Source organism: Hordeum vulgare, chromosome 6H (assembly GCF_904849725.1).
Source record: "Hordeum vulgare subsp. vulgare chromosome 6H, MorexV3_pseudomolecules_assembly, whole genome shotgun sequence".
NCBI classification, from domain to species: domain Eukaryota; kingdom Viridiplantae; phylum Streptophyta; class Magnoliopsida; order Poales; family Poaceae; genus Hordeum; species Hordeum vulgare.
The window spans coordinates 317,427,939-317,437,485 of record NC_058523.1 but is presented as its reverse complement, the minus strand read 5'-3'; positions in this window follow the sequence as shown (position 1 = coordinate 317,437,485).

The window sequence follows — 9,547 nt, the reverse complement described above, 5'->3', positions numbered from 1 at the left end:
ATATTCCCAAAAAAATCCACGTTGATTTTCACGGCTTTTGGAGTTGCGTGGAATAGGCATCTCAAACTTGCTCCTTTTTCAGGCCAGAATTCCAGCTGCCGGCATTCTCCCTCTTCATGTAAACCTTGCAAAATAAGAGAGAAAAGTCATAAGTATTGTACCGTGAAGTGAAATAACAGCCCAAAAAGCAATAAATATCAACATGAAAGCATGATGCAAAATGGACGTATCAACTCCCCCAAGCTTAGACCTCGCTTGTCCTCAAGCGAAAGCCGAGCTCAATAAATATGCCCACATGTTTAGGAAGAGAGGTGTCGACAAAACAAGATACGAACATAAATGCATCATGATCATGATCAGAACAGCAATACCATCATATCATCTCTTATGCTAAAGTGACAATTCCTTCACAAAGTAAAGTATGGATCAAGAACCTTACCAAGAAATAGCAACCGATAGCCTTTAGTCATTGAAGCAATTGCAATTTATCACAACATCGGAAAGAGTCAAATAAGAGCTTGTAAAGCAAATCCACATACTCAATCATCTTTTCGTTCTCTACAATTGCTACAACTCACGTGGTACTCATGAGATCAAAGTTTCACCTGAACACAGAGAAAGATAGGGGCTTATAGTTTTGCCTCCCAACCATTTACCTCAAGGGTAATGTCAACAATAATAATTCATGAATACTTACCTCCAAGTTGACATATGAATATAGATCTTTCCCTAGTATATGACGTTAGCCAAGATAAAGGCGAGACAAGGAATTGGTGAAGATCACCATGACTCTTTCAAGGGCAAAAAGTAAAGGTACAAGATAGGCCCTTCGCAGAGGGAAGCAGAGGTTGTCATGCGCTTTGAGGTTTGGATGCGTGTCCTCTTAGTGCGGAGGAACGTCACTTTATATTGCCTCTTGTGATAAAGAACTTTATTATGCAGTTTGTCGCTTTTATGTCTTTCTCATCACAGGTTCATACAAAGCTTATTTTCCACACACTAATAGATCATACATATTAGGGAGCAATTTTTATTGCTTGCACCGATGACAACTTACTTGAGGGATCTTATTCAATCCATAGGTAGGTATGGTGGACTCTCATGGCAAAACTGGGGTGAAGGTTTATGGATGCACAAGTAGTATCTCTACTTGGTGCGGGAGTTTTGGCTAATATGAGGTGGAAGCAATCGTCACATGCTAAGGGATCTCTAATCATATAACATTGTTCGGAACCAAGCAAACACAATTCATTATGTTGTCTTCCTTGTCCAACGTCTACTTCTAAGAATGCAATAGTTTAGTGAGTGTTCACAATCATAGATGGTGTCAAAGATGATGTATTTATATGTGAATCTCTCCTTGTTTATCACTTCCTATTAATTGCAACAATGACCAAGGTCTACGTTTGTCTACCCTCAACAAGTTCCAATCAACATTCTTTTTATATGTGAAGCCATCACTTCCCATAAGATCATTACATGATTTTCATGCTTTTGTTCTTTTCTCACTCTTTTGATCATGGCAAGAGGCAAAGCCCTCAACTAAGACACTCTTTATTATATGGCTCACGATCTCGAATACATCGGGGGTGACACAAAGCAAAACTCAAGACTAAAACACTAAGACTTTTAATCTACTAGAGAAAGAGAAACTGAAAAGGAACAAACTAAAACAAAGGTAAAGTCAAAAGATGTGATGGTGATACGATACCGGGGCAACTCCCACAAGCCTGGCACAAGCCAAGGGGACTGCCCATACCCATGCTCAGTTGTCTTCCTTTGGAAGTGATGGTGGTGGAGTTGTTGCAGAGGTCTTGAGCTTGTTTAATTTCCACCTGAGCATAAAATTCTGCTCCCTCAGATCATCATTTTCCTCTTCAAGCTTCAACACCCTTTGGCATAATTCCTGCTTACTCTCCTGCAAGAAACAAGAAGGGATAAACAGAGTCTTAGGTTTCTTCCTTGAGTCAGGGAGGCTCGACTTCTTGAACTCCACATGGGTGTTTCCAGGTGGAGGTAGAAGAGCCTCCTCCTCATCGGAACTTGTTCCTTCCTTCCCCTTGGGTTCATAATCTTCTTCCTCATCAGTGGTCCAGCCATAACGATCCAAGTCCCCATAGACCTTGGGGTTAGCGAGGTAATCAGCCACATAGCTCTCCCCCTCTGAATCCTGAGAAGACATCTTGACCTAAATCTGCGGCAGAAAACAGGCTCGAAACGAAAACAGAGGAAATCTGCGTGATATGAGGGTCAGACCTTTCGGGAGAATATATAATTATTTTTTCCAGACGAGAAGGAGTACTCCGCACGAAAACGGAGTCCGGGAGGCACACGAGGTGGCCACAAGCCCCCCAGGCGCGGCCAGGGGGTGGGCCCGCGCCTGGCAGGCTTGTCGCCTCCTCGCACGCTTTCCGGACTACTTCCAATTTTTCTATTTTTTCAATTATTCCGAAACGGAGAAAAATTCCTACTGGAAAAGTTTTGGAGTCTGTTTACTTACCGAAACACATACCTCTTCGTTTTCGAAGTCTGAAACAGGCTGATAAATATCCCTTAGGTATTCTTCCGGAGTTATGGTATTGATGATATTGCTTTCAACATTTATGGGAGTACCTGAGATATAATGCTTGATTCTCTGCCCATTTACAACTCTCTGACAATTACCTTTCGTGTTGTTGATCTTGATAGCACCGTAACGATATACTTCCTCAACAATGTAAGGACCTTCCCATTTAGGGAGAAGCTTGCCTACAAAAAATCTTAAACGAGAATTATATAGCAAGACATAATCACCTACATTGAACTCACACTTTTGTATCCTTTTATCGTGCCACCTCTTAACCTTTTGTTTGAACAACTTGGCATTCTCATATGCCTGATTTCTCCATTCATCAAGCGAGCTAATGTCAAATAACCTCTTATCACCAACAAGTTTGAAATCAAAGTTGAGCTCTTTGATTGCCCAATAAGATTTATGCTCTAGCTCAAGAGGTAAATGACATGCTTTACCATACACCATTTTGTACGGAGACATGCCGATGGGATTCTTATAGGCAGTTCTATAAGCACACAGTGCATCATCGAGCTTCTTAGACCAATTCTTTCTAGACCTCTTGACAGTCTTTTGCAGAATTAATTTAATCTCTCTATTGTTTGCTCTACTTGACCACTGGACTGAGGGTGATAGGGGGACGCAATTCTATGGTTGACATCGTACTTAGAAAGCGTTTTATGGAAAGCACCATGAATGAAATGTGAACCACCGCCGGTCATTAGATATCTAGGGACTCCAAATCTAGGGAAGATAACTTCTTTAAGCATCCTAATAGATGTGTTCTGATCAGCACTACTAGTGGGTATAGCTTCTACCCACTTAGTAACGTAATCAACAACAACTAAGATGTGAGTATACCCGTTGGATTTTGGAAAAGGTCCCATATAATCAAAGCCCCAAACATCAAATGGTTCAATGACAAGTGAATAGTTCATAGGCATTTCCTGACGTTTACCGATATTACCTATTCTTTGGCATTTGTCAGAAGACAAGACAAACTTACAGGCATCCTTGAAGAGAGTGGGCCAATAAAAACCTGATTGCAATACCTTGTGTGCAGTTCTATCTCCCGCATGGTGTCCTCCGTAGGCCTCAGAGTGACACTTCTGTAGGATCTGTCACTGTTCATGTTCACGTACACAACGTCTAATAACACCATCTACTCCTTCCTTATAAAGGTGAGGATCATCCCAGAAGTAATGTCTCAAGTCAAAGAAGAATTTCTTCTTTTCCTGGTATATGAAACTAGGTGGTATATATTTGGCAACGATATAGTTTGCATAATCAGCATACCACGGTGCACTACGTGAAGTATTGATGACATTCAATTGCGCATCGGGAAAGCTATCATCAATAGGATGTGGGTCATCAAGAACATTCTCTAACCTAGACAAGTTATCTGCTACGGGGTTATCCACACCCTTCCTGTCGACAACGTGCAAATCAAATTCTTGTAGAAAGAGAACCCATCTGATAAGTCTAGGTTTAGCGTCCTTCTTCTCCATGAGGTACTTAATAGCAGCGTGATCAGTGTGAATAGTGACTTTGGAATCAACTATGTAAGATCTGAACTTTTCACATGCAAACATGACTGCTAAAAACTCCTTTTCCGTAGTAGCATAGTTTCTTTGGGCACTGTCTAGAGTTTTACTAGCATAGTGAATAACATTCAACTTCTTATCAACTCTTTGCCCTAGGACAACACCAACAAAGAAATCACTAGCATCACACATGATTTCAAAAGGTAAGTTCCAAACAGGTGGTTGAACAATAGGTGCAGTTATCAAGGCCTTCTTAAGTATTTCGAAGGCTTCCTCACAATCTTCGTCAAAAACAAAAGGAATATCCTTTTGCAAGAGATTGGTAAGAAGCCTAGAAATCTTAGAGAAGTCTTTAATGAGCCTTCTATAGAAACCAGCATGACCAAGGAAACTTCTTATACCTTTGATATCTGTGGGGTATGGCATTTTCTCGATCGCATCAACTTTAGCCTTATCGACTTCAGTACCTCTTTCAGAAATTTTATGTCCTAAGACGGTGCCTTCATTAACCATAAAGTGGCACTTCTCCCAATTCAATACAAGATTGGTGTCTTTACATCTCTGCAAGACTCGATCGAGGTTGCCGAGGCAATCATCAAAGGAAGATCCGTAAACGGAGAAGTCATCCATGAAAACCTCAACAATCTTTTCACAAAAGTCAGAGAATATAGCCATCATACATCTTTGAAAGGTGGCAGGTGCATTACATAAGCCAAAAGGCATACGTCTATAAGCAAAGGTACTGAAAGGGCAGGTGAATGTGGTTTTCTCCTGATCAGATTGTGCAACTGGTATTTGGGAAAAACCAGAATAACCATCTAGAAAGCAGAAGTGTGTGCGTTTAGACAGTCTTTCTAGCATTTGGTCGATAAAAGGCAAAGGGTAATGATCTTTCCTAGTGGCTTTATTCAATTTCCTAAAATCGATCACCATCCTATAGCCAGTAATAATCCTGTGTGGGATCAATTCATCCTTATCATTAGGGACAACGGTAATGCCTCCCTTCTTAGGGACACAATGCATCGGACTCACCCAATCACTATGAGCAATAGGATAGATGATACCCGCTTCCAGGAGCTTTAGTATTTCTTTTCTTACTACCTCTTTCATCTTAGGATTTAATCTCCTTTGATGATCAACAACTGGGTTGGAATCAGGATCAGTTTTAATCTTGTGCTGGCATAGAGTGGGACTAATGCCCTTAAGATCATCAAGAGTATAACCAATAGCAGCACGGTGCTTCCTCAGAGTTTTTAGTAACTTCTTTTCTTCATGCTCTGAGAGGCTAGCACTAATAATAACAGGATATATCTTTTTTTCATCAAGATAAGCATACTTAAGAGTACCAGGCAATTGTTTAAGCTCAAACACAGGATCACCCTTAGGTGGGGGTGGATCCCCAAGCAATTCAACAGGCAAATTATTCTTAAGGATGGGATATTGTTCTAAGACAACCCTATCTATCTCATCCCTTTCATCCATATGCATATCATTTTCATGCTCAAGCAAGTATTGCTCTAATGGATCAGTAGGAGGCACGACAATAGAAGCCAAGGCAAAAGTTTCATCCTTACTGGGCAACTCTTTTTCATGGGGTTGTCTACCAAACTTGGAGAAATTGAACTCATGTGACACACCTTCAAAGTCAATAGTGACAATTTGCTTCTTACAGTCAATATGATCATTGACAGTATTGAGAAAAGGTCTGCCAAATATGATGGGACAAAATCTATCTTGAGTGGTAGCAAGAACGAGGAAATCAGCAGGATACTTCGTTTTACCACACAAGACTTCAACATCCCTAACAATTCCCACATGGCAGATAGTATCTCTATTGGCAAGCTGAATAGTGACATCAATAGGTTCTATCTCAACAAGTGCAATCTCATCTTTAATTTCATCATATGAGGATTGAGGTATTGCACTAACACTAGCACCCACGTCACATAAACCATGATAGCAATGATCTCCTATCTTAGCAGAAACAACAGGCGTGCCAACAACAGGCCTATGTTTGTCTCTAGCGTGAGGTTTAGCAATTCTAGCAGCATCTTTACAAAAGTGAATATTATGTCCCTCAACATCATCGGACAGGAGATCTTTGATAATAGCAATACTAGGTTCAACTCTAATTTGCTCAGGGGGTGTAGGTGTTCTAATGTAGCCTCTACGTATCATAGTTGAAGCTTTAGAATGATCCTTTATCCTATCAGGGAAAGGTGGTTTCTCAATGTAAGCACTGGGAACAATAGGATCATTATAGGCAATGACTTTCTCTTCAACTGGATTGGGTTTAACTACATTGACTTCTAAAGGAGGATGATATTAAACCACTTCTCTTTGGGGAGATCAATATGAGTAGCAGATGATTCACACAATGAAGCTACTATCTCAGAGTCAAGTCCATACTTAGCGCTAAAATCACAAAAAGTATTTGTTTCAGCAAAGGATTTAACGCAATCAAACTTGAAATTCATACCTGACTCCTTACCTTCATCAAGCTCCCAATCTTCAGAGTTGCGTTTAATTCTCTCCAATAAATTCCATTTGAAGTCAATATCTCTCTCCATAAAATAACCGGTACAAGAAGTGTCAAGCATGGTGCGATCATCATGAGAAAGCCGAGCATAGAAGTTCTAAATGATAATTTCTCTCGAGAGCTCATGATTGGGGCATGAATATAGCATTGATTTAAGCCTCCCCCAAGCTTGAGCGATGCTTTCTCTGTCACGAGGTCAAAAATTACAAATATAATTCTGATCACGATGTACTAAATGCATAGGATAAAACTTTTGATGAAATTCCAATTTCAACCGATTGTAGTCCCATGATCCAGTATCATCACATAGCCCATACCATGTCAACGCCTTATCCTTCAAAGATAGAGGAAAGACCTTCTTCTTGACCTCATCCTCGGGCACACTTGCAAGCTTAAATAAACCACAAACTTCATCTACATAGATTAGATGCAAGTCTGGATGTGATGTTCCATCTCTTGTAAAAGGATTAGCCAGCAGTTTCTCAAGCATACCCGAAGGAAATTCAAAGAAAATATTTTCAGTAGGTGCAGCAGGTTGAGGAGAAACTATTTGTGCTTCCGTTCGAGGTGAAGATACCCCGAACAAGCCCCTCAAAGGATTAGTATCCATAGTGACAAGTGACAATAAATTTCAGCACACTATATGAATGTTTCCTTACCAAGTTCCACTTACCAAAGGCGCTTCACTCCCCGGCAACGGTGCCAGAAAAGAGTCTTGATGACCCACAAGTTTAGGGGATCTATCGTAGTCCTTTCGATAAGTAAGAGTGTCGAACCCAACGAGGAGCGGAAGGATGTGACAAGTGGTTTTCAGCAAGGTAATATCTGCAGGCACTGAAATTATCGGTAACAAGTAGTTGTGTGGTGAGATGATTCGTTGCAAGCAACAAGTAACAAAAGTAGCAACTGTGCAGCAAAGTGGCCCAATCCCTTTTGTAGCAAGGGACAAGCCTGGACAAAGTCTTATAGGAGGAAAAACGCTCCCGAGGACACACGGGAATTTCTGTCATGCTAGTATTCATCATGTTCATATGATTCACGTTCGTTACTTTGATAGTTTGATATGTGGGTGGACCAGCGCTTGGGTACTGCCCTTACTTGGACAAGCATCCCACTTATGATTAACCCCTCTCGCAAGCATCTGCAACTACAAAAGAAGAATTAAGACACAGTCTAACTATAGCATTAAACTAGTGGATCCAAATCAGCCCCTTACGAGGCAAGGCATAAACTAGGGTTTAAGCTTCTGTCACTCTAGCAACCCATCATCTACTTACTACTTCCCAATGCCTTCCTCTAGGCCCAAATAATGGTGAATTGTTATGTAGTCGACGTTCACATAACATCACTAGAGGAAAAACAACATACAACACATCAAAATATCGAACGAATACCAAATTCACATGACTACTATTAGCATGACTTATCCCATGTCCTCAGGAACAAAAGTAACTACTCACAAAGCATAATCATATTCATGACCAGAGAGGTAATGAGTAGCATCAAGGATCTGAACATAAACTCTTCCCCCAAATAATCCAACTAGCATCAACTACAAAGAGTAATTAACACTACTAGCAACCTTACAAGTACCAATCGGAGTCGCGAGACTGAGATTGGTTACAAGAGATGAACTGGGGTTTGGAGATGAGATGGTGTTGATGAAGATGTTGATGGTGATGAGTCCCCTCCGATGAGAGGAGTGTTGGTGATGACGATGGCGATAATTTTCCCCCTCCGGAGGGAAGTTTCCTCGGCAGGATCGTCCTGCCGGAGCTCTAGATTGGTTCTGCTCAAGTTCTGCCTCATGGCGGCGGCGAATCCTCCGAAAAGCCTCCTTCTGAATTTTTTTTCGGAACGAAACCCTTCATATAGCAGAAGAGGGGAGCCAGTGGGCCAGCAGGGAGCCCACAAGCCCCCTAGGCACGGCCAGGGGGGCGGCCGCGCCTACCAGGCTTGTGTCCCCCTGGTTGCGCTCCTCTCGCACTTCTTCGGCCCAGTATTTTTTTATATATTTCCAAAAGAATCCACGTTAATTTTCACGGCTTTTGGAGTTGCGCAGAATAGGCATCTCAAATTTGCTCCTTTTTCAGGCCAAAATTCCAGCTGCCGGCATTCTCCCTCTTCATGTAAACCTTGCAAAATAAGAGAGAAAAGGCATAAGTATTGTACCCTGAAGTGAAATAATAGCCCAAAAAGCAACAAATATCAACATGAAAGCATGATGCAAAATGGACGTATCACTGCGCTACTCTCCGGTTTGAGAGGGGGTACAATTACCTCATCAAGTTCTATTTTCCTCCCACTTACTTCTTTAGAGAGAAACTCTTTCTCTAGAAAGGATCCGTTCTTAGCAACAATGATCTTGCCTTCGGATCTAAGATAGAAGGTATACCCAATAGTTTCCTTAGGGTATCCTATGAAGACGCATTTTTCCGCTTTTGGTTCGAGCTTCTCTCTTTGAATTTTCTTCACGTAAGAATCGCAGCCCCAAACTTTAAGAAACGACAGCTTAGGTTCCTCGCCAAACCATAATTCATACGGTGTCGTATCAACTAATTTAGACGATGCCTATTTAAAGTGAATGCGACAGTTTCCAATGCATATCCCCAAAATGATAGCGGTAAATCGGTAAGAGACATCATAGATCGCACCATATCCAATAAAGTGCGATTGCGACGTTCAGACACACCGTTACGCTGCGGTGTGCTAGGCGGCGTGAGTTGTGAAACAATTCCACAATTCCATAGGTGTGCGCCAAACTCATGACTCAAATATTCTCCTCCACAATCAGATCGTAGAAACTTTATTTTCTTGTCAAGTTGATTCTCCACCTCACTCTGAAATTCCTTTAACTTTTCAAAGGTTTCAGACCTGTGTTTCATTAAGTAGACATACCCATATCTACTTAAA